The following is a 25,301-nucleotide window of genomic DNA, read 5'->3' as shown; positions in this document are numbered from 1 at the left end:
CATTGCCGAATATAATCTATTAAAGTGAAATGAGTAACATGATGTCGGCATCTATAGCGCTCAACATATTCTCCTGTTAGCAAAATTATCACTTTATAGTGCGGCAATCACAGTCAGATGAGGATAATTTGTTTTCGTTCCACAACAATAACTTGCGTTTCAAACAAGCCAATACAGAGTGGAAGGCTTAAACCTGAAACTCCAAGGAAGGGAAAATTAGAGATGCGGCGAGGAGCTGTCGGTGATTAGATTTGACAGTGGAGATTGAAGACACATAAAGAGTGATTGAGTTGGAGAAACAGAGGTAGATTTCCAGAGTCTGGAGTATTGTTAATGAATGTCAGCACCGTCAGTGACAATTAAAAGTCGCGCAGAAACAGAAGGTCAGTGTTAGCTGAGGGCAGGAGATGGGCAGAGACATAAAAGGAAGCTCAGCGTTAGCTCTGTACATGATGGCACCAGGTTCCCATTTAACTTGGAAAGAAGAAAGTGAGATAGTTTTGTAAGAAATTATGATATTTATCTCATAGTTAATGTCATCTTTTTGACAGGGGAGAAAAGTAAATCAACACTTGTATGTACTCATTTCCCACCCACCCTCCACCACCCCCCCGCCAGCCCCCCCCCCCCCCGCCCACACACACACAAACACACGAAAATTATAAAAGTAACTCCCAAATAGAGACTTGAACAATGGTCCCACAGATTACCGTCAAATTGATCACATTAAAAGTCTGATGCTCTACCGACTGAGATATCCGGGCTCCGTGATCTCTGTATCACAAGTGTTTTCTCCGTTTAACAGGCCTATTCTCCGTATAACAGACCTGGTCTCCGTATAGGTGGCCTGGCCTCTCGATAACATGCCTGATCTCCGTATAATAGGCCTCGTCTCTGTATAACAGATCTGGTCTCCGTATAACAGGCTGGTCTCTGTATAACAAACCTGGTCTCCGTATATCAGGCCTGGTCTCCGTATAGGAGGCCTGGTCTCTATATAACATGCCTGATCTCCGTAAAACAGGCCTGGTCTCTGTAAAACACACCTGGTCTCCGTATAACAGGTCTGGTCTCTGTATAACAGATCTGGTCTCTGTATAACTCTGTGGAGTCCTGTAGCTCAGTGGTTAGAGCACTCGCTTTGCAAGTGAGAGACCTGAGTTCAATTCCAGGCAGAGGGCGAAACCTCGGGCAAATTTCCTTACTCCACACAGAGCCTAATAATAATCCCTCCAAAAAAAAACAATAATTAAATTGGTCATTTTCAATCTACGACTCTTTGTGGGACATTGCTGTGCGCAATTGGCTGCCGCGTTCTCCCACAAATATACAGTCAATTCACTTTACAGTGTGTTCTGTGAAGCGCTTTGGGACGTCCTCCCGACGTGAAAAGCGCTATATCAAATGCAAGGATTATTATTATTATTATTATTATAACAGGCCTGGTCTCCGTATAACATTCGTGATCTCCGTATAATAGGTCCGGTCTCTATATAAGAGACCTGATCTCTGTATAACGGGCCTGGTATTTGTATAACAGATCGGGTCCCTGTATAACAGCCCTGGTCCTTGGATAAAAGTCCGGGTCTCCGTGTAACAGCCTTGATCACTGTACAACAGTCTTGGTCTCTCTATAACATTCTTTGTCTCCGTACAACAGGACTCGTTTTGGAAATCAAGACTGGTCACTGCATAACTGACATCGTCTCTTCATAAGAGGCCTCACGTCTGAATAACTGTGGGTAATATTCACGACTGATTAGATGTGAGGGCTAGGAGGCAAAGAAAGTGAATAGTGAATAGTGAATATGCTTTTGAACAGGGTTAAATTCTCACTTGGTTGCTTCATTCGCTACACAAATAATTAATTTGGTTTTGATTAGCCATAATTTTTTATTGTTGGTTAACTGTGGCTCCTCCACTTTTGAACAGTTAGAAATAATTGCTTTTTAAAATTCGATGAAACTTTGAGAGCATATATTGACCTTGAAATAATCTGTTAACAAAAGTGTTAAATCAGATGTAATGGCCCTGTATATGATGGATTATGATTGTTGCATCGACTGGAGATGTATTTGGAAGCCACCCTGTAAGGGGATGGGAATGGGAAGCCTGGGGAATGAGAACGAGAAGTCGTTTCGATCAACCAGAATTCCTGAGGAATGTGTAGGTTTTTCCTGTGCCTTTGTGACACGTAACTTTGTAAACTCCGTAGTTTCTCTTCAAATTCAGAAAACATAACTTCGATATATGTGCACAATAACCAACAACGATTCTAAGCAGTTTGGACGATTGTTGTTCAGTGTCAAGTAATACCAATCGCCCAAAGCGCAAACATCCAAAAATATCTGCCAACAGAAGTGTGAAATTAGGGAAAGAAATTCCGTTTGTCCTGTGAATGTGACAAGGACAGAAAGTAACACCGAGGAACTTGTCTCCATGAGCATCCAAACTCTTCCAAAAACAAATGGCAAACAACATTCTTCCACCATGTGCTTCGATTCACTCCAACCTTTTTTTTAGTTTAAATTTCAGTGGATTTAGTTTGGTAAAAAAAAAATTCAAGGCTTAAAACGACCTCCACGTCAGTGAATTCAACCCCGGTCTCCGGCGTGACAGGCCGGAATACTAACCACTATACTAATGAGGATTCACACCGTATTCTATTCGCACAAGGCACAAAGTACACAAAGTACTCTTGTAAGAGTAATCCGGTTGCTAATGCAAAAAGCTGTAAATTTGAAATCAAGAAGCGTCTCGATTGTATCGTCTGTGCTTAACTAAGTAACAACGATAAGCCTGAATAAAATTTTCCGCAGCCACATCACAGCGTATTGTTTCCATAATCAAGTTTTTATAATTATAGGCTGATTCCGCTGTTAGTTTCAATCGCCAATGGAAAACCTTGATATTCCCCGAAAGGGAAGACATGTTGCAAAGGAATCAAAGAAATGGAAACCATAAGGAATGTAGAGCAGGTTCCCATTTTTAGTGGGACCACATTTACTTCATCTCATGGCTTATCTCTGCAGGGCACAATCTGCAGTATTTATTTTGCCGATGATTTAGCTCATGTTCGATGTTCTCGGTGTTTTTTGTGGATTTATACAAACAAGAAGTCCGAATATATGTGCCTTAACACAACTACACACACACAACGCGCACACAGTGACACACAGATATACACACAAGCTGACACACACACATACATACACAAACGTAGATACAAATGACAGACAATGACACACACTCACAGAAACTTAGAAAAGCAATACACATATACACATACACAAGCACACAGAGCGACGCACACACACACACATGCACGATCGGCCTCCCAAAATAATACCAGGAATAGACAGCAGAAGGCGCTACCTTAGACAGTGCAGATTTGTGTCCGTGACACCAGATGCTCTGTGAGGGGATAAGTTGTCACACTGGACTGATATGAACGGACTGTACTTGTGACATTACTGCACTGTAATTGATAATAATAATAATATTAATCCTTGCATTTGATATAGCGCTTTTCATGTCAGGAGGACATCCCAGAGCGCTTCACTGTAAAGTGAATTGACTGTATATTTGTGGGCATACGCGGCAGCCAATTGCGCAAAGCAATGCCCCACAAACAGTCGTGGATTGAAAATGACCAATTTATTATTGTTTTTGGTTTTGGAGGGATTATTATTAGGCTCTGTGTGGAATAAGGAAACTTGCCCAAGGTTTCGCCCTCTGCCTGGAATTGAACTTAGGTCTCTCACTTGCAAAGCGAGTGCTCTAACCACTGGCCTCTAATTGTGACATGACTGGACTCTAATGGTGACATGACTGGACTGTAATACTGACATGACTGGACTGTGACGGTGACATGTTTGGACTATAATGGTGACATGACTGGACTGTAATTGTGACATGACTGGACTGTAATAGTGACATGACTGGACTGTAATGGTGACATGACTGGACTGTAATAGTGACACGACTGTACTGTAATGGTGACATGACTTGACTGTAACCTTGACATGTCTGGACTGTAACGGTGACATGGGTGGACTGTAATTGGGACATGACTGGACTGTAATGGTGACATGACTGGACTGTAATGGTGACATGACTGGACTGTAATGGTGACATTACCGGAGTGTAATGGTGACATGATGACTGGACTGAGATGGAAAGGGAACGGCAGCGCTTTACACTGTCAGCTCCAGTGTGACGTCAGTTACTGTGGATGGGTTGTCCACATTGTAAAGAGCCATACAGTACCCATATCTGTACGGTACAGCAGTATTGATAAAGATTAATGCAGAGAAGAAAAGGTGTAATTTGGCTCAAGTTTAACAACGATTAAAACGATTAAAGGACTATCAGATATCTATAATCTACGACACTGTTAATAGAGAATAGGGCTGAGATATATACAGCAAATCTGTAATTTTGTAAAATATTGGAGACGCATTAATTCATTTAGTTGCATCTTTTCAACTTGCGGTTTTCAGATGGCAGCGAGAAAACGCACGAGAGGTATCCCTGCAAATAATATACTTCTATAGACACTGCAAAGAAAAAATAATGTATAAATTAATGTATAAGATATGATCGGATTGTTATATCTACATAAGATTCTTTTCGAAAACTGCATGCCCTACATTTTCCAGTCGACTCACTTTTCACTTTTCAGTGAAAAGTGAAAAGCACTTTCCGGCGCTTTCCCCAAAGCGCTTTGCCTTCAGTTTTTCTGTCTCCATTCTTTGGAAATCCATCCCACTGTCCCTCCGTCGAACATCCTTTCTTGTCTTCTTCAAAGCACATCACAATGCACTGCTCTTCAATCACGCATTGTTCCGCCTGCTAGCGTTATCCTTCCTGCCCTCAAAGAATTCCGATAACAAACCCTGCTCAGGTTCAAATACCTTACTTTACAGCGCATTGGGATTGTCCTTCCCAAGTAAAACGCCCTATGTCAATGTAATAAAAGAGCTAATTCATGATTTAAATTTGTTTTACCTACTCAAATTTGAGCAACGCGAATTGAACAATAGACTGCCCGGTCACATGATTGCCATCAGGGAAAAGACCACCACCAGTCATATGTTCACTGACGACTTTCGGACAAAGAGAGCAACATGGGATTGTAAAGGTAGTTGACTTCGTGAACAAGGCGCTGACATCATGTTATACGAGCAAAAATAATCAATGAGAAACTTAATAATAATTTAATTATACACAATGATGTAATTCACATTGACGGATCACCTACACACAGTTGTGTTGTTCCCGTGAACAAAACCTTGTGACATTTTGGACAGACAGGACTTGAAACCTAAATGTGTTGGATCGCCTTATGTCAATGGGGCCTGAAGTAAGACACACGGTTCTGTAACGTCTGCACGAGTATCGTTGACGCTATTGGAATGAGGCTGACTTGATGGCTGATTCCAGTTTACAGATGGATGTTAATGCAAATTCCCAAACTGGTGACCAGCCAACCATTTCAATTACCCAGTAAATAATCCGATGAGCGTGTTAGTCACCCATTAACTAACCAGATGACCAGTTCGCTTTACCAGTATCTAACCAGATATCAAGGTCACATTTGGTAGAGAGAGCGAAAATTAGAGATGTAAGTGACACCGATTCGAGTGGCATTAGAGCTGCTGATATGCAAACAACTGTGATAACAGCGAGGAGACGTCGAATGCTGCCGTATCCAACAGACCCATACACACACGCGCACAAACTCACACGCATTGATCTCCACAAATACGACACGCACTCACACACACACTGAATCACACACGTAGACATTGACAAATACACACAAAAACATGCAAAGACACAGAAACTCTCATTCACACACTGACACGCAGACATACACTGACCTACATTCGCACTACCAGCAGACTGACATAAACAATCACATAGACGCTTAACCAAACTGACCTACACACACAATCATACATACTGATCCATGAATGCACCCGCATATATTGACACATAGAAACCAAAACACACACAAACACAGACGCACAGACACACACACACACACAAGTGACCGGTGAGATTTGATGGTCACTTTGGAGGGAGCTTTCGTTTATCTTTGACCCTACCCTGAGAGTGTGGACGGGCAGTGTAGATTCCAGATTTATATTCATTCACCAGAGTCACAAACAACTTTTGCTAATGAAATATTCTGATAATTAGAATGAATGGAAAAGTCACCACTTTGCTAAACTCCTTCCTGAATTTCGTCTGGGTAACCGCATAAATACATGTGTTTGTGCAGGAACTCAAAAGCTGCAGCATGGAACCGGTGTGCAAGATAATATAGAGATGTTCACCAGGGACTGATTTGTAATATATTTTTGTAATCCTCCTATATAGGAAATATAGAACATACGGCATCCATAATAATATAAAACTGGTGGAAATAAAAAAGAGTATAACAATGGATTTTTTTCGGTTCTTCAATTCCGGATCACTGCCATTCGCATCTCGATTCTTCTCCCTATTGCTGTGTTCCCGTAATCTATTTCGGGCTCTGCTGGCCACCCATATGTGCCTGACAGTCAGGGCGTTGAATAGCACAATCATAACAAAAGGGAGAATTGGGGTTAAAATATAATTAATTGTGTCAAACGCTGCCCATGTTAGAGAAGTGAAATCGCTTGCTATAGGTTCGCACCCCCACGGTATATTATTAATTATGCACTGTGGTTCAATTATGAAACCCCAGGGAACGTTCTGCACAAAGCAAAGCACACTCAAAACCGCTATCACTGTACAAGAAGTTTTTTCTGAGCAATATTTTTTTTTCAAATTTTGGCAACAGATGGCCACATATCGATCAAAGGTGAAAGCAACAGTTATCCAGACAGAAGTTGCCGTTGTTGAAACAGCCAGGACCATTCGGATTCCACACACAGGTGTGATGGACACGAACGAATTTGGGAAATAAGAAGGAATAACTCGATAGAAAATCACTGATGTGATAATCACCAATAGATCTGCTGTTGACATGGCCACCAGATATAGAGAGATACATTTGGAGAGACGGCACCGCCCTCCAGACAGGATTACAATCGCCACCAGGTTAGCTGCAGAAAGAGAGAAAGAGAAACGCCCATCACAACAATACAGCAACTTGCATTTAAGTTATCTATTCCTACAGTTGATATGCTGCGGATGAATCGAAAGTAGTGGAATTTCTAACGGTACAACAGTCTCCTCTTCTCCGCATTTAAACATACTCTTGTGGATTCGATTCAATATGGCACAAAACCTGCCTCGCAAAGGTAGGAAGACAGCGAAGGAGAAAGTGAGACACACTGATATAGTCAGACAGAGAAAGAGACAGGTGCAGTTAAACAGACAGAAAGAGACATATAGAGAGAAACATAGAGAGAGAGACAGATACAAATAAACGCAGACAGTCTATAGAAAGAAAAACTGAGAGACAAATACAGAGAAAAGAGAGAGAGAGAAAGGGATAGATAGAGGGAGAGGGAAAGAAATACCGAGACGGTTACAGATACACGCAGGCAGAAATATATTCAGACAAACAGACCGTGACGCAGATTCAGAGATATGGATAGAGGAAGGAAGGCAGATAGAATACTAATAATAACATTTGATTATCTGGAACTCGAATGCAGGATACCTTTGTGTGCGTAATCCAGGCCTGGTGTGAACCCAAGGTAGAAACAGGAGGAGAAGGATAGAAACAGAAATTGTCACTGCCTTCCGATCCAGTGAAAGAATAGAGGTTTGCACACACAAACAAGCACACACACGCATACACACAGATAAAAAAGCACGCACAGGGATAAATACACTCAGAAAGAAAATACACACAACGTTAGAGAGATAGAGACAGATACAGAGAGACACACACAGACAGAGAGAGGCATATATAATTAAAGCGCGAGATACAAATGCGCCTACAGACACAGGAAGACAGGATAGAGATACACGGACACATACAGAAAGAGAGAGAGAGAGAGAGAGAGAGAGAGAGAGAGAGATTTAGTGTTACAGACGGAACGCACAATGACACCGCAGGATATAAAAACATACACGGGCAGAGAGAGGCAGAGAATGTTACAGACAGAGAAAGAAATACATGGAGACAGATATGCAGGTAGATACATAGACATAAAGAGACGTCGCGATGCAGGGGCACATAGAGATAGAGAGATACAAAGACATACATGTGGAGATGTGGAGATGTGGAGTCCTGTAGCTCAGTGGTTAGAGCACTCGCTTTGCAAGCGAGAGACCTGAGTTCAATTCCAGGCAGAGGGCGAAACCTTGGGCAAGTTTCCTTACTCCACACAGAGCCTAATAATATTCCCTCCAATAAATTGGTCATTTCCAATCCACGACTGTTTGTGGGACATTGCTGTGCGCAATTGGCTGCCGCGTTCGCCCACAAATATACAGTCACTTCACTTTACAGTGTGTTCTGTGAAGCGCTTTGGGACGTCCTCCCGACGTGAAAAGCGCTACATCAAATGCAAGGAATATTATTATTATTATTATTACACAGACTGTGAAAAATACAGAGAGAGAGGGAGAGAGACAGAAACATTCACAGACAGAGACAAGCAATCACAGGCACCTCATCACTGGCTATATAATTGTTTCACTATTTGGATAACGTTTGCACTGTTTATCTTAAGTTTGAATTGTAAATTATATATAATGGGATGAAACACAATTTGATTAATCAAATTTATGTGTAATTCTTAAAGTTTCTTACAGCTACGCTTCTGAAATGGAAACACAAAACTGTTGCTATCTTGCCGCCCTCGATAATAATAATAACATTAGAAAAGTAATAATTAAAAATCCAAGCTTTCGATTCAGGAAGTTTCACTCTAACATGTCTTTGATAAGTCTCAAAGGGCATCACATAACAACCTGTAAAGTGAACTGATTGTACATTTTGTAGGTGAAGTGCGTCAGCACACAGTTTTACAATTTTACAATTTTGTGCAAAACGCCAGAAACCGCCAGAAGCCAACAGCTTGGAAATGCCACGGCTTATCCTTCATCTCAATGGGTATTTTTGGACTACAAGCCACAAATTTCTGACTCAAATGGAAGAGCAGTAACAATTAAGAGAGACCAGCATGCACATAATTGTTCAGCCCATAATATAAAATAATAAATCCAGATGCAATTTTCGGATCTCTCGCTCCCTCTTTCTGTAATATATTTTAATTAATACAAATAGCACTATACAGAGTGAATGACAATTCATACAGCGCCAACTGGAGGCATCCGACCATATCAAACCACTTGATGAGAGTTTACTGCAAATAGTTTATTTGTTGGCACACGCTGCAGCTGAAGAGCTCATAAACAGCCGTCAAGTAAATTACCAACGTTATCCTGGATATTGTTGTCCACGACACCCAAATAAATTCCATTCACTTTTCTAATTGCGCCATAACATTTTAACATCTAAAGAGACAAGTCGGACTTTTCTTATCAAGTTGTTATTCAAATCACGGCTCCTCCAACAAATGTCAAAGTACTGACATGGGGCTGCAAACCACAACTTTCTGAGTGAGAGGTAAACGTGCTTCCAGCTGAGTCAGGCTGGAAACTTTAGTTTACTGCAAACCATTCCAACTAATGAATTGGTTAAAAAGGGTAAAGTTATCAGATGCTGGAACTGGTACAGACATAAAATTCCCTGGGAACACGGTCTCTCAGGCAGCATTCATGGAGAAAAGAAAATAAGTTAACATATCAGGTCAACGACCTTTCGTCAGAAGTACAGATCTTTATTGATTTGGTTAAACCACTTGCCAGGAACTCCAAAGGCAGCGAGAACGGGATAGTACATGTGTGTTATTCTGTGTATTAGCGCAATTGCCATCCTCGCTGAGAGCCGATGGTACCTCGTCTCGGTACAGACAGTCGCTCACATTAACAAGACATGTTCAAGAGCAAAAANTACAGTCTGCTTTATACCAACGATGAACGCTTCATGGAGCAGATTTACGAAATGATCATGGTTTAGTTTGAACCATGTGGAAAACATGTACTCTCCCCTGAGCTGTGCCACTTACGTCAGCTATTTATTTTTCTGCAGCTTTTTGTCTTATCCATGCGGAAACTCATAGCCAAGATTTCCACATCAGTGAGACTGCCCTGCGTGAAGGGCAGTATATCAATGCTAATTGTTTATACGGAAATATCCAAGCAGATTGAAGATCCACGTATGTACCCATTTACAAATTACAAATTTACGAGTTTGGGTAAATGACATACGGACAATTGATGAAAAGCAGTAGGAAAATTTATTTGCCGAAATGAGGACCTTGATTAAGCAAATGGTGATGAATAAATTTGGCATAATGGCCCCACAATATACAAGGTCACACCAATTCACTATAGTTTCTGTGAAACACACTGAGGTATACAACAGCAAAAACAATACCTTCCATTTGTGTAACTCGTTCCACGTCGCTGGACAACAGTCAGGAATCAGAACTCAAGGTGATGGTTGGGAACAGGGCCGGTGGAGGGATCGTCGTATGGCGGAAAGAGAGTTACTGAAGATGTGGTTGCGGGGAAGGGCGTTAAAGGAAGCAAAGGAGATGGCGAGGTGCAGAGACTGTGGGTTGGAGTTCCAGAGGGTGGGAGAAGAGAAGCTTATCGACCTCACACCAGTGCTGTGGCTGCCGCGCCGGGGGACGTGAAATTCGCCACAGTCAACCGAGCAGAGTGAGTGGTTCGAGATCACAGAGGTTAGGGTAGCAAGGCTTTGAAGTTGAGCTCCAGAATTTTCAACTGTAGAACCGAAATAATGGGGAGTCGGTGGAGCGGAGATTTGTTAGATGAAAGAATGGGCTTTAGATTTTTGGATGATTTGCAGCCTCTGGGTGGGGGAGACCGTCAAGCATTGCGTTTGCATATTTAAAACCAGTATGAGATGTACGCGAGGATGAGGATCTCGGTGGCCTGCGGTAAGAGACGGCGGTGGGCAACTGCGGATCGAGTCGAGGCACAGATGTGCGGGATAAAGGATATTGCGGGTGGAAGACCATGGAGGTAGATGGAGCCCGGGCGCAGATGCAAAGAACGTCGTTAGTGACTTTGACCAAGGCAGCTTCCGTGATGTGGAGTGCACGAAACCCCAATTGGTAGGGTTCATATTGGGAATTGCGGGAGCGGAAAGCGCGAAGCTGGAACATGGCGTCTCGGTCCACATGCTTGGAGAGGAATGAAAATTCGGCGAAGGAGTGGTAGCTGGAGAGTAGTGAAGGGTCATGGAAGGTTTTTTGAGAATGGGCATGATGGTAGCTGGAAACAGTGGGGTGGGTATAGGTGGTGGGAACAGTGCCAGTGAATAACGAAAATTTGGTATTGTCGGTTAAAAGAGGAGCCAGGAGTCATTTCGCTGACTGTGATATAAATCGATTTGAGGCGTCTAGAAGACGTAGTTAGGCAGTATGTCACACCCAATGATTATTATTATTATTATTTGGTGGCGAATGTCAATAATTTACCAGTGACTGATAGCTGTAGCAGGCTTATCTTCTGATTTTGTTTTGTTCAAACTCTTTTATTCTAAAACACGGAAAAGGAAGCTCTTCCTCTTCAGAGCAGGCTCGGACAGACGACCAGAATGATTTTTTAAATATCTAACAGCGGCCTCTCCTTTGGGAGGACTTCTCACAAATGTTTATATCACAATATTGAGCAATGTCAATCGGCACAATAGTTTAATATGTGAGCTGCTGCTGCAGTTAATCTCAGATGCTGTCATGATCTACAAACAAGCACAGTTGCAACGTTTGCTGTTAATTGGAAAGTTCGTCCGTTACATAAGAGAATGGATTGTCTTTCTTCAAAATGACCAAATTGTGTTATAGTACTTCCTCGAGAATTGCCGAGGTTGTGTGTTTGGCACTCACGGACAGCATTAACTTTTGTTGTTTTGTCAAATGAGTTGCCTCTGGAGACAACACTGTGGTCTTGCAGTAGATCATTGGTGGTTGTGATCCATCCTCATTCAGTTCTATGCTTTACAAAACATGAATTTGATTTAGTTTCCGTTTAAGTGAAAACAAAATACTGCGAAGTGATACTGAACGTTAAAGCAGGAGCATGTCTCATGTTTTGAATTCCGACTCGACGTGACATTGCTATTAACTGAGGTGCACCGACATTGAAACTCCATATTAAAAATCGAACTCGCTCACAAACTTAGCAAATCTTTGGCAATACGGCAAGAAAGGTGTGTTACACAATTTTATGTTGGTTCATTCTCTGCCGCTTGTCGGCTACCTGACACATTGAGTCAATGAATAAAGAGAATCGCTTGATCTTTTTGTATGTGATTCGACTTGAATATCATTATTAATTTTGATAATTGTGCAGGAAATGAACAAAAACATCTTCATTATGTTATTGCCATTTGTATCCATTGAAATTTCAGCTACATGACGTATATGTGGCACGTTGGACTAGGGGTATGATTCTCGCTCACAATTGTAGGAAACTGCGAGTGGTCCCAGGTTCAACTCCCGGACAAGCCCGCATTTTTTACGAAACTCCTCTACGTTTCTCATTCCGACTGATTTAGGCACGTATTATGCTAAGATCAGTAGCGATGATGGCCAATTCATTTGGGGAATTAAGAAACACCTATTGAGCCAGTGCTGCAGTGTTACCGTACAAAATACTCCAAAATTCTTATTTGCAGCAATATCCGTCTATCCAGTAGTTTCGAGCTCGCACTGTGCTCTATTGGGCCTTCGATTTGATGATATCAATGATTTAGAAAAACGTGCAGGAAAGTAACAACGTCCGTCATTTCCTATTGCCATTGTGTTCCTTTAAGTTAACAACAACGTGTTGATGGTGTGGGTCTTCGCTCTTGGATTATGATTCTGGTTATTCTGGATACTGGCAGATGAGCAACAAATGAGAGACTTCCCGGATTCAAACCCAGACGAACCCGAATATTAGTCGATTTCTGTCAAGGTTATCAATAGCACTGCTGTTTTCAATGTAATAAATTGTAAGTCCGTCACGAATGTAAGAAAAGGCTATTTGCACAAGATAGCATATGCGATTTCAAGAAAGTAGTACCAGAGTGACAGTCCCGATATTCAAGCGGCGACCTTCTGAGTCAAAGCTGCTAAATCATGCAATCGGACCACAAACAAACAAACAAACAAAAAGCAAACAAATAAATAAATAAGTAAATATGTAACTAAGTAAATAAGTAAATAAGTAAATAAATAAACAAACAAACAAACAGACAAACAGACAAACAGACAAACAAATAAAAAAATAAACAAACAAACAATTAAAGAAACAAACAAACAAACAAATAAATGAATGAATGAATGAATGAATGAATGAATGAATTGATTGATTGATTGATTGATTGATTAATAAAACGTGTTTCCGCCAGGTTTCGAACCTGGGAACCTTTCGCGTGTTTGGCGAATGTGATAACCACTACACTACGGAAACCTGGCTACATATTCCTGCTAAATCCATTCTTAAATGAATGTTTTATTTATTATTTAAATCCAGAATTAAACCTGTGTGCCCTCTATGATTTACGAGCTGTTTGAAAAGTTAGCAAGAAGTCGCACTGCTCGGCATTTATCCCTTCAATTTTGTTTCTTTTCAGTGACCAGCCAATTCACTTTTCGAATCCAGCTTTCAATCTGCTTCCACAACAATTCAGGCAAAGAATTGAAGACCCTAAAAACTCTCCTCGTCTCCTCTCTATCTCTTTTGCGAAATAACTTAAATGGTGTCCTGTGGTTAGCGGCCCACGTTCAAAGGAAACATTTTCTCCTTTTCATGGTCATCGGAGTGGAGGTTGCCCGGTCGAACAATCTTCACACGATTGACAAAAACAACACTAACTACAAAAATAACAATAAAGGTAACAACGTTTGTAACGGCAAAATATAACGATGCTAACTATAATACTATAATATTTGCATTTGGTACAGACATTTCACGTCGGGATGATAATGAGGCTGAGAAGCAAATGTGATCGGACAGAATGGATCATGTTGGGGAACTACCGAATTTTGCTTCAGCCACTGTGAGTTGCTGCCGAGTGACCATGTCCTCGCTTTTCACTCAGTCCCTCGTTTGTTAGGAATTATGTGCACGTATTTTGCACCAACATCCGACTTTGGCTTATCCGTTCCTCTGTCCTCTTTTCCTGCATTAACTGGTTAGCAGTGATCAATGAGCACTCCAGCCTAAATCACACACGGAAACATTCATTCTTATTAATTCCATGCGCTCTCCTCGGTCAATGTTCCTCCTTTTAATTTTAGCAATGTGTGAATTCAAGGAATGCACGCTGGAGTCAATGAAACAATAGATATCTATTTTGTTAATGCCAGGATTATAAACATATTTTAAAGTTTCCCCAGTCCATTTTTGAGAATCATATCCCACTGGTTTGGTTGCGAGAGCAGAGCAAACTGCGTCTCCTTGTCGTGAATTCCTTGCAAAGTGCCAGTCATCGTAACGGATTGATGGAATCAAGTCGGTCCATTGTGGCGATCTCTGCAGTGCGGTCTCTGAGATTCGGAGAATAGAAAGCCATTGATTGGTACAGAGATTGATACAGAACTGTCAGCCAAGCTCAGTGATTCGTTAACCCAGCAAATCAATCAGATGTGTGCTTCATGAAAGAGAGTGTGCTTTCCAGTCCATGTAAGCGTAAAGAGAAATTGCAGCTTGAACCAAAGTTTTCTTTTCAGTGACGAAATTGTCTGTTTATAAAAAATAAAATTCTTTTTCAATATTAGCCCTTGCGTTTAATCTTCTACATTCCCCATCCAAATATGAAAGTACATCAGGTTCCAGCTGGTGCGATAAAGTGAATTCGACAATTATGCTACGATACCCATTAACCAGGACTCACATTAATAATTTCAGAAGCTGTAAAATTTTAATAATAATAATCCTTGCATTTGACACAGCGCTTTTCTCGTCGGGAGGACGTCCCAAAGCGCTTCACAGAACATACCGTAAAGTGAATTGACTGTATGTTTGTGGGCGAACGCGGCAGCCAAATGCGCAAAGCAATGTCCCACAAACAGTCGTAGATTGAAAATGACCAATTTATTATTGTTTTTGGTTGGGGAGGGATTATTATTAGGCTCTGTGTGGACTAAGGAAACTTGCCCAAGGTTTCGCCCTCTGCCTGAAATTGAACTCAGGTCTCAATTCATTTAATGTGTAAATTAACTGTGACAACGACTTTGCAGCTAATTTGTGCCCAGCAATGTCGCACAAAATGCCTTGTATTTCAGATCAAACAACGAATCGGAATGTGAGCCAAGATGATATCTGTTCAATGTGGGTTTGAAGATATCAGTGTCTTACACTGAGTAGAGAAACGTCAGTAAAATTCGTATCAAATGAAATATATAAAGCCAAGGAATAGTGAAAACGTTTCCAAAATTATTTCATACCTGCAAATAACTTGATTCCCATATTTAGAACTCCATAGTTACCAAAAGAGAGAATGTCGGTCGCATTTACCATTATCTTTTATATTTCTTGTTAGTGTTCATCTGTCTGATTTCACTGCTTTATGCGTATATACCCTTTATCTCAGTGTAAATTATTGGAAACTTAAGGTCCTACACTGATTTATCTGTGTTTATCATCGTAGCAGAAAGGTGGTAGCGGATTACAGAGCAGGTCAAGACCTGACAAATTGTTCACGCATCATGAAAGCACAAATATCATTGGTTTTCATGCCGAGTAATGCCATTGAAACCTCGCAATGCCCTTCACAGAAACAAACTACCTCGGGTAAAGTAAATATTCGGCAAACCAACTCATTTTTCAAAGTATCTAAAGCGACGAGGGTGGGATTCGAACCCACGCGTGCAGAGCACAATGGATTAGCAGTCCATCGCCTTAACCACTCGGCCACCTCGTCTGCTGCAAAGCCTTACAAAGCCTCAAAACAGAAGTCTGCATTTCAAATATTGTTAATTGATTAACAAAGAGATTTCTTTTGGACAACGAACTAAAGAAGAGGAGTGTTACTGGATAAGAACAGAGTTTATTACCAGAAGAGAAACAACATTTGTTTACATTCGCTATTCGACGACAACAATTAAATATGAATTGCCATTTGTTATAGGAGCAACTAAAACTGGAATTATATGCTTGAAAAAGCTACAGAAGTAACAATGACCATATATACACATCAACAGTCTGTGTCTACCTCTCATCGAATATTGTGATTTACCATTTCAGCCTTGGCACCAACACTTGTTTTAGTGTAAATTAATCTGAATAAAATTTGAATGCTTAATATACTAATTCTAAGTTCATCAATATTGACAATAATATAAGTTTACGAATTCACTTAAATTAGCAACGATCAATTGATCAGCGTTACAAACTCTTGATTTTTCGCTTGAAAGCAATACTACCCGTAAAGAAATCAAGAGCAATTTGTCGATCAAAAATATTCTGTTACAAATATTACGAAATTTTCGACTGAAGCGTTTATATTCAGAGGGCATGGATCATGATCCATGATTCGGAAACCCCTCCTCGTTTTAATCATTCAATTTCAATGTCACTACTTCAGCATCAAATTACTTTCTTGGGAACGCTTTTGATGTCATTGAGAAAACATTATGACATGAATTAACATTTGAGTAACTCGTTGCGGACAAATAAACGTTTAGAAATCAATAGCATTAGCTGATCCCCCTGATTAGATATTGTTAAAGAGGCAGCGCTTAACCGACTGTTCAGGAGCGAGATCTCACTGCTGATCTACTGACGGTCTTTGATCTGCTCCGGTCCCTTCCTGGGCCGTTCTTCTTGGTATCCGGGGATTGCACTGTGACCTCCGCCCTGATGCCGAGCTCAGTGCGGGCGACTGATCAGTACAGCTCTACACTCCCAAAACTCCTCGCCTCAAGGATTCCCAGAGCGTCTTCCGCTGAATCGCTGATTAACAGGCGGGCATCAACTCAATCTGAAATAAGTTCATTGAAACAGAAGTCTGCTTTTCAAATTTCGCGGATTGTATACAAAGGTGATGTTTTGTTGGCAAATTAACTGAAATGACTGCAGAGTTGCTTAGTGTGAGCAGAGCTTATGATCTGAAGAGAATTAATATTTTCGGGAATTTTTCAATGGATTGTGGGAATTTTTTGCTTGAACTAATATTACACAATCAAGCTTGTTCTTAGTTACGATGCAATGAGCACTGATCTCGATTTTGAATTGAAATCTATCACGGAAAAGATCATTCCACTTGATAACAACATTTTGGACAGAAAAGCTGCCCCAAGTGTTCCTTTATCGGAAACTAAAGTCATTGTTGATTCAAAGTATCAACACAAACGGTTACAGCTGCTGTATCCAATTGAACTAAAAGCTGAGCGTCAGAAAAAATGATGGTGAATTGACGCAGCCGCTTTGTGTTCACTTTGTTTTTCCTCCAGGTGTTTATGGCCATCCATCCAGTGACTGTTCAAAACCCGCTCTGTCGGACGTCATGCGTTTTAATAGTGTGCATCATCCTTGGGAGAGTAAACGAGCGGGGGCACTGTGAGCTGAATTGGCTCCAGGGTGTCGAGCTTGCAGAATCTAGACAACCGTCCGTGATGGCCACGTGTACCCACGACTCCAGGCACTGCCGATAACAGGTCAGCAAATCTGACTCATCGACAGGACTTCGAAGGGCAGTCTCGTCATAGGTTCATTGATTTTCACACTGAGCTTCATTTAACCCTCTAAGTCAAAACAATAACGCAGAGGTACGTCTGTAATCAGCACGAAAGCTTGCCAAACAGTGCTTTCAATGGCAAGCTTTGGAATTTCAGATTTTAAAATCAGTGTCCATAGCACTCCTGCGAACCTGTACCAACAGCTCTCGGGAATCGGGTACAAAGGACATACTGTGAGAGAGAGATTGCCATATTGAGCTGGGATGCTTGTGACACCAAGTACGTTTACATCATGTGCTGTCCAACGATTTTAGATTCCCTCCCGACACGACTTCCGCTGTATCAAATTTAAGGATTAATAATTTTATTTTGAAAGACACCATGGATCTATTCTTGCTTGTTGCACTCCATTGGATGTTCAACGATAAACTTCCAATAATAAAATGAAAAGCTCCACGTCTCCGCTTCGCTTCATTTCTAAGTATCTTAGATTCATGTTTGCTATTGAGTTGCATTCTCGCGAACCAACAGCAAAAAAAAAGTATGTCAGAAATGATTTATTTCACGAAACGATTTTAACAAGACGTAGAATATCTCAATGGATTGTAGTGATTGAAGCTTATTGACGCTTAGCATTCAAAGTGAATATTTCTCCAATAATCTGTGTGAAATAATAATTAAAATCCGAATCCATGCATTTGAAATAGCGCTTTTTGTGTCTTCTGGAAGTCACAGCTTCACAGAATATATTGAACAGTGTATTAACTGTATAATTATGGGTGAACTGCAGCACCTAATTAAGCACAGCAGTGCCCGCAAACGGACATGGTTTTAAGTGACCAGTTTATTTATTTTATATTCTTGAGGGATTATTATCATGGGTTGGAAGTAAGGAAACTTGCGCAAGGTTTTGCCCTGGCAGGAATCAAACCACATCTCTCACTTGGGAGCGGAGCACTTTAGCCTCTGATCTACAGGTCATCTCCGTGAAATAGAAATGAATATTGAATAATGAATATTAAATAACTTGTAAAATTTCAGCATTGATTCTATGAATGAATTCAGTTGCATCGTGTAATTGTCATTAATCTGGATTGTGAATCAATTTTTCAAATCTGGATGGCACCTTCACTGGATTATCATTGGCAAACCTCCAGCAATGGAGTGTTGGACAAGAAACAAACACCCTGTGTGTAGATCATTGTTAGAATTTACACTTTTTGTATAATGTTAGAATCATAATAGATGTTGCGAACGGGTTAACTTTTAAGTTAAGTGTGTTGTGGGCAGCTGGACTGAAACTCCCTACACGTACACGAGATAATGGACTGTCTCAAGGAGAGTGTTTTTGTGTGCTGAGGCACGTACACCCCATGAGATGTTCACGTGAACCCAGCATGATTTTGGCCTGGTGACCTAATGTCCGCACCATGATTGGATGGACACAAGCTGAGGACACCGTGCCAGACCAAGATCGCGCGCCCGAGACAGTACCTACCGTGGATGGAAGACTGAGAGCGAGAAGACAGAAGTAGACGAACACGAGGAGGAATTACGCGGTAGTATTGTTCTGTTAGTAAATTGATTGATTGTGCTTACGTGCCCACGCCCTTCGGGAACTTGGACGGATCCTGGAGTTTAATGAAAACTACTCTGGTTGCAAACAGTGGTTGTGTTTGATTGGAACTCGAAAAGAAGATTTTATTATCCAACATCATGTACTTTGCACACTTAGAGACGTTCCTCTACACTGTACGGCAACCAAACAGAATAGGCCATTTCCCGACCTGTACATTCGTTATCCCAGGTTCGACTCAACATTCCGCTCGTAATTTTAAATAGTCGCTAGCCTCATACTTACACTGCCATATATCATTTTCTTATCGTGTCCATCTTGTAAAAATTGCCAGAAGCACAATGGAAGAGAGAGAACAAAAGAGAGGCAATAGTTTTCTTGTTTATATGAAATTGAAATGTTAAGCTGCTATTCTTGTTGATAAGAATCAAAGTGGCGGATAACACCATTTTGTAATCGAACCATCACTGAACATCTGCCAATAACATAAGCTGCTTTTTCCGGTTAAGAAGAAATGGTCAACATGACATTTTGCAGTAAGAAACCATTGGCCTTGGAATGATACAATCAGTTTTTAGTCAAAATGTCTGGTTCTTGGGATAAACAGACGTAATACCGAACTTGACTCTTTGCCCAGTAGCGAAAGGCCTACGTGCCTCACAACAGATTGGATGGACAAAAAGTTATAAAGCTGAAAGTTTGTTGACATAAAGCAGCAGAATCGGAAGAGAACGAGGCAGGCAGAGGTGAAGGGTCAAAGCACACTGATTGCTCCAGAACCGGGGAGTATATGTTTTACGTATAATTGTTGTCTTATGTTTGAATAAACTGAGTTAGCCACAACATTTTGTTGTTAACATTTTGTACACAGCAGTGCTCCACAAACATCCGTGGAAAGAGCGACCAAATTAGTAATAATATAATGTTTTTCTTGTGAAAGACTTATCAGCCCCAGAAAAAAAATTCGCTGATCGACTAACAACTGGTTTCCGTATTATTAGAAGATAAACAGACGGGAGGAGAGTAAGCAAAGCGGCTAAACGTTTCGCTCTACCGGGAATCGAACATTGGTCTCTCGCTTGTGAGGCAAGTGCTCAAACCATGAGCAACAGGACTGCACTTTGAAAGAATGACAGTGTTTAGAGGGAATGTTAATTTGGGAACATCGATAAGTCAATTGAGGATATATTTTCTTTAGGGAGGGAGTGAAGGCAGCGCTTTTGAAGCAAGTGCACAGTGTACCAATGGAAGGATTGAGAATTACAATGTTGCTAACAACAACAGCAACAACTTGGGTTTACATAGCGCTCTCCAAGGCAGTCGGCGTCTGAGAGCCTTTCACTCTAACGGATCCCGGGGCCAAGCTACGGGACGGGGTAGGAAGGTTACCAAAGGCGCCGTCGAAAATAAAATTCTTCAGCAGAGACCTGAAAATAGGAAGAGAGGGGGCGAGGCTAAGGGAGTTAGGAAGAGACTTCCAGATTCTCGGAGCAAAGTTGCTGAAGGCACGGCCGCCGAAGGTGGAACGGAGGACTCTGCCGACAAGGAGGAGGCCAGACGCGGAAGAATGAATGCAACTGGCACAGTTTTGAGGAGAGACGAGGTCAGAGTGGTAGGGTGTGCGCAGAGGAGGGGAGGTATTTGATGAGAGTGGTGAGGATCTTTAAATCGATCCGCTCTGGGACAGTGAGCCAGTGCAATGTGGCAAGGACTGGGGTAAACGTGGAGCTGAATTTGGTGCGCGGAAGGAGTATAATCCAGGAGATAAAATTATGTTGAGAGAGCACATGCCGAGTTTTATTTGAGAGACTAGTAACTAATGAGATAAGGAGAGGCGGGCAGAAGGTAAATAAGCATAATGCGGTGCAGACTGTGAGGGAAAGGGGATAGTGTTGGCAACAAATTGGATTATCTGCATGTTGGACACGAGAATATCAATCACAGTTTTGCATTTGTAATTGGATGTGACGGTGTATAAGTCAACGGACCTTGGGTGATGGAGATGGTTGGTTCTGGCGAAGAGGAGCCTCAGGCTGCCCTTACATCCCGGATGATGTGGAATCGAGCCAATAGAAGGCCAATAGGTTTGTGTCTGTTGACCATGAGTCAGGATATAAATCATAATTTTTCATTCAACAATGTTATTTCCTCCAATACCCAGATTCTTGGTTTCATGCCCTTAAGTCTCCTGTAGCATTGCATCAACTTCGGCATTCTCTCACCATATTTATCGCCATTTCCTAAACTTAAATCTGCGATAATGCCATTTTTTAACCGTTTCCAATTTCCAGCAGTCTCTTCGTGGAATCACGTGAATCATTGAGTTGAGCACACGTCTCACAAGCGAGAGAAACAAGTTGGATTGCGCCATGGTGAAACATTTGCAAGTTTTCCTGCGCCACACGCCTCTGCTTACCTAACAGTAAATTGGATCCCGCCTCGCCTCTTTGTCGATTGGCGTATTTCTTTTCTTGGGAAAACAATTCCTACCAAAAAATAATAATAATATATCGGTCACTCAATACACAGGTATTTGCTGGACACGGCTGTGTGTAATTCGCTGCCGAGCTTCGCCCACAAAATATAGAGTCAATCCACTTTACAGTATATTCTGTTAAGCGCTTTCAGAAGTCTCGAAGATATGATATGTCGCTATTTGAAAGGCAACGTAAAGGAGGATCGTGTCCTGGCACGGATGAAGTACGGTTGAGAGGCGAACAGGACTACGAGGTTCCACATGGGGCTCGTGAAGTGTAAAGTGAGTGCATCCAAAAAGGGAGATTGTGTTAGGACTCAAGGTATGGAGCCTGGTGCGGGATACGAACGGGCTGCAGAGTTCTGGATGATCTGCAGCATTTTGAGGGCGGGGGGAATTTGTACAGTTCAGCCTGGGTGTATTGAGCACGTGGATGAGGGTCTCGGGGGTCTCTGGTGCGAGATAGTGGTGTGGCGGGGCAACTTTGCAGAGGGGTGGAAAGCACGATCGGGTCATGGCGCGGATGTGGGTGATGAAGCACGTTTGAGGGTCAAGCGGGTCTACGGGGTTCCATATCGACCCCAAGAATTGTAGAGCGAGTAAATCCAAGAAGGGTGATGCTATCAGTACTCGATGTTTCGAGGCGCTGACGTGAGTCAATCAGAAGGCATCGGTTTGCTGATATTCAGCCGATTCACCTCTGCCATGAAAGTCCCTTCATCGTTCTGCCTCCCGTGCCTCCTTCGAAGCACATCTAGAGACCTTTCTCTTCGGCAGCATATTCGGCCACCCTCCGTGCCCTGCAGCCCTCCGCTTCGCTATCGCCTCCTCGGTTTCAAATCCCTGACTTTCCAGCAACTTCTGTCGTTCTCCCAACATCAAAGGCGCTTTAAAAATGTAATCTGTTGCTGTTTGTTTGTGCCCTTAATTCTCACCAAATACACTCGAAAATCTTAACCAATGAAAATCACTTCATTCCTTCAAACCACTTGCACACTTATATGTGATGCTCTCAGTGAGTTGCATGTTCCACACGGTCCATTTAATATTAAAAACCCACCGGCCATATCGTCTTTTCTAATAAAATTCACCCACTCATAAATCACTCTTTCCGGGTTCCATATGAGACTTGACTCAGAACGAATTGACATCAAAATGCTTACCCTCACATCTATATCCTTTCACACTGTAGCAACTCGCTCTCTCTCTAATCAGCCGCTATTGTACATCGCTGCCAAATACGTCGCCTCAGATAAACCCGGTCCTTTTCCCCGTCACCGACACCCACTCTCACAACCTGTTCATAGATTTACTGTTTGATCACTGAAATTATGTTTCTGTAGATTCGAAATACAGCAGTTTGCGCACAGCATTGTTGAAGAAAAAATCATGAAGTGAGTAATTATTGTACATGGGGAGTTGTTGGCCAGGACAATCTGAGAAGCACCTTGCACATTTTGAATTGTGCCAATGGATTTTTAACATCCAACTGAACAGGAAGGCGAAATCTCAGTTTAACGTCTTATTCTAAGTACGGCGCCTCCGAAAATTGTCTATATGTCATAGAAACATAGGAACATAGAAACATCTCAAAGAAGAGATTTATCATCGCCTTAACCAGAAGAATTTATATTTAGAGAATTCTTAAATCCAGCCTCCAGTGCATGGGCTGCAGCGGTCTGGATATTCTACAGTTCATGCAAAGTAAATTTGGAGAAACACACTATCAGAAAAGTGGTGAGTTCCATGCCAACAAGATAAAGGGATGGGTTGTGTGCCTAGTTGCTCCGATGCAGAGATAATAATGGACTCGGACAATGTGTGGCAGAAGGCTGGACAGGTCAATGTTCTCCTCTGGAGTTCCAATGACATTTGGAAGTCAAGCAAGTGTCCGAAGTTCAGATGTCAGGTGCAGTGAACCTCCAAGCAGTTTCACATAGTCGATTCCCGAGGCGCTTACGGGAGCCAAACAGGAGAGTGCCTATACTGTTGAGGTTCAACTGAGGAAGGTTCCAGCTGATTACTTCGCCTTCCATCTACCTGCCCCGAACTGACTGTGTGCTGTGTTGCATCATGCTATTTCCTAAAACAGAACTGTCTAATCTGCTTTTGAACAAATCAACATGCAGTGGTTCAATCGTCTCCCGAGGGAAACTGTTGCACAGGTTTACTCAATCGCTGAAATAATGTATCTGTAGATTTCAAACCCTGCAGACAGATTGCATAAAGCAAATCCCGGAGAAAATTTCAAGAAGTGAGGCTTAATTGTATCTGTAGGATTGATGGCCACGACACTGGGAGAAATTCTCTGCATTTGTTTGAATAGTGCCATGGGATATTTTAACATCCAGCTGAACAGCCAGCCGCCACCGCAGTTTAGCATCTCATCAAAGGTCGTCACCTACTACAACGCCATGAATCCCCAGGAATATATTGTCCCACAGTCATCTGACTCAGAGGAGAGAGTGTTGCCACTGAGTCAGGCTGATACTTTCGCAGCTGATAAAGCAATTCATAACCAGGTGTATCTAATGTAAGGAAGTCACTTTTGAAATGTATGTAGTATAATTCACTCTGGCAAGTATTTCACTTTTGGCTGTTTAGCTTTCAACAGTACATGTTACCTCTCCAAACACACATCCCAATTTTGTATACGTGAAGAAAAATTGAGTTCGACCACCACGCAGAGAGTTGTACTTTCAAAGAGTTGTACTTTCAACTTTCATCAGCAGCCACACTGGGGTTTCTGAGCCTTAGTTCTGCCCATGCTGTAACCAATTAGTTTATCAGGGTGCTTGTCCCCATTGAGATCGTGTGCCATCTTTTCCAGACAGGGGAAATCCATATGTATGTGGGGTCATAAATAGATCTCTCAGGTAATTTAAATACTTTAACAGCTATTTGCATTTGCACATGTTATTTGTTCAACCAAGCATTCCACTTTGAATTAAATAGGACTCTATTTGATTCTCTTCAGCTTTTTTGGACGAGCTACTGTCTGTAAGGAAACGGGGAAACCGTGTTTTTCTCTGGGAAGATGACGTATCCAATAATCTTTTGGATAGAAGACATTTACGATCCGATTCTCGCTGCTCTTGGAGTTCCTGGCAAGTCGTTTAACCAAGTCATAATTTAATTTCACGTGCAGTAAAATTTGAGTCGACTTAGTTTTTCAACTCACTGCCATCTGAATCAGATTTGTGGGATTAATCCCATGTCCGGACATTGACACCACACTGCTAGCTGATAATCAACAACAACCACAAATGGCATTTGTATCATGTCGTTCACACACTGTAACGTGTAAAAATTTACATTCAGTGCAAGACTGCAGCGTGCCCCACAGAGGGGAGTGTCTCGGTGGTTTACATTCAGTGATGGAGGGCAGCTCCCTTCACACAAGGCTGCATATTAGACAAGACATAAAGTGATACACAGTGTCACCCCTCACGATAATAGTATAGAGATCCTATGTTATCCATTTTGTAACTGCGTTCATTACTCTATATATGTTCGATATCTATCAATGGGC

At 41.7% G+C, this 25,301-nt stretch overlaps 2 non-coding genes across 2 annotated transcripts; both read right to left on the bottom strand.

Moving 5' to 3' along the window:
- Positions 1–13,432: 13,432 nt before the first annotated feature.
- On the bottom strand, positions 13,433–13,506 carry trnav-aac. The gene has a single exon. It is a non-coding gene; the product is annotated as a tRNA-Val (tRNA).
- Positions 13,507–15,879: 2,373 nt separating this feature from the next.
- trnas-gcu lies at positions 15,880–15,961 on the bottom strand. The gene has a single exon. It is a non-coding gene; the product is annotated as a tRNA-Ser (tRNA).
- Positions 15,962–25,301: the final 9,340 nt, after the last annotated feature.

Source organism: Callorhinchus milii, unplaced genomic scaffold (assembly GCF_018977255.1).
Source record: "Callorhinchus milii isolate IMCB2004 unplaced genomic scaffold, IMCB_Cmil_1.0 Scaffold86, whole genome shotgun sequence".
In the NCBI taxonomy this organism is placed as follows: Eukaryota; Metazoa; Chordata; class Chondrichthyes; order Chimaeriformes; family Callorhinchidae; genus Callorhinchus; species Callorhinchus milii.
This window is presented reverse-complemented; position numbering and strand designations above follow the sequence as displayed.